The following is a 1,899-nucleotide window of genomic DNA, read 5'->3' as shown; positions in this document are numbered from 1 at the left end:
TCCTGGAACATGTTTTGAGATTCAGTTTACAAACGCTTTATTGAGGATTTTTACATCTATGTTTATAAGGTAAATTGGTCTGTAATTCTGTGTTGAATCTTTATGTGGTTCTATATTGGGATGGTTCTGACCTCATAAAATGAATTTGGCAATGTTTCTTTTGTTCCTATTTTGTGACATAATTTAAAGAGGATTGGTGCAGAATTATGGGCTGAAATCCCTAGCCCTAGGCTTTATTTTGTTGGGAGAATTTTAATGATTGGTTCTATTTTATTTGAATAGGTAGGGAGAAAGTGGGCAGCCTTGTCTAGTCCCTGATTTTAGTGGGATTGCTTCCAGATTCTCACCATTTACTTTGATGTTGGCTACTTGCTGTAGATTGCTTTTATCATGTTTAGGTATGGGCTTCGAATTCCTGATCTTTCTAAGACTTTTATCATGAATGGGTGTTGGATTTTGTCAAATGCTTTCTCCACATCTAATGAGATGATCATGTAGTTTTTGTTTTATAAATAAAACAAAAAAAATTTATAAAATTTATTTTAAAAGTTTATATAAATAAACTTTGAGTTTATTTATATAGTGGATTACGTTGATGGATTTCTGTATATTAAACCATCCCTGCATCCCTGGAATGAAACCTACTTGGTCAGCATGGATGATTGTTTTGATGTGTTCTTGGATTCGGTTAGCAAGAACTTTATTGAGGATTTTTGCATTGATATTTATAAGGGAAATTGGTCTGAAGTTCTCTATCTTTGTTGGGTCTTTCTGTGGTTTAGGTATCAGAGTAATTGTGGCTTCATAGAATGAATTGGGTAGAGAACCTTCTGTTTCTATTTTGTGGAATAGTTTGTGAAGAACTGGGATTAGATCTTCTTTGAAGGTCTGATAGAATTCTGCACTAAACCCATCTGGTCCTGGGCTTTTTTTGGTTGGGAGACTTTAATGACTGCTTCTATTTCTTTAGGGGATATAGGACTGTTTAGATCATTAACCATATCCCGATTTAACTTTAGTACCTGGTATCTATCTAGAAATTTGTCCATTTCATCCAGGTTTTCCAGTTTTGTTGAGTATAGCCTTTTGTAGAAGGATCTGATGGTGTTTTGGATTTCTTCAGGATCTGTTGTTATGTCTTCCTTTTCATTTTTTATTTTGTTAATTAGGATGCTGTCCCTGTGCCCTCTAGTGAGTCTGGCTAAGGGTTTATCTATCTTGTTGATTTTCTCAAAGAACCAGCTCCTTGATTGGTTGATTCTTTAAATAGTTCTTCTTGTTTCCACTTGGTTGATTTGGCCCCTGAGTTTGATTATTTCCTGCTGTCTACTCCTCTTGGGTGAATTTGCTTCCTTTTGTTCTAGAGCTTTTAGGTGTATTGTCAAGCTGCTACTGTGAGCTCTCTCTACTTTCTTTTTGGAGACACTCAGAGCTATGAGTTTTCCTCTTAGGAATGCTTTCATTGTGTCCCATAAGTTTGGGTATGTTGTGGCTTCATTTTCATTAAACTCTAAAAAGTATTTAATTTCTTTCTTTATTCCTTCCTTGACCAAGGTATCATTGAGAAGAGTGTTGTTCCGTTTCCATGTGAATGTTGGCTTTCTATTATTTATTTTGTTATTAAAGATCAGCCTTAGTCCATGGTGATCTGATAGGATGCATGGGACAATTTCAATATTTTTGTATCTGTTGAGGCCTGTTTTGTGACCAACTATATGGTCAATTTTGGAGAAGGTACCATGAGGTGTTGAGAAGAAGGTATATCCTTTTGTTTTAGGATAAAATGTTCTGTAGATATCTGTTAAATCCATTTGTTTCATAACTTCTGTTAGTTTCACTGTGTCCCTGTTTAGTTTCTGTTTCCACGATCTGTCCATTGATGAAAGTGGTGTGTTGAAG

The sequence above is a fragment of the Mus musculus genome, chromosome 3 (assembly GCF_000001635.26).
Source record: "Mus musculus strain C57BL/6J chromosome 3, GRCm38.p6 C57BL/6J".
Taxonomy (NCBI): Eukaryota; Metazoa; Chordata; class Mammalia; order Rodentia; family Muridae; genus Mus; species Mus musculus.
Note: the sequence above shows the minus strand (reverse complement) of the source record.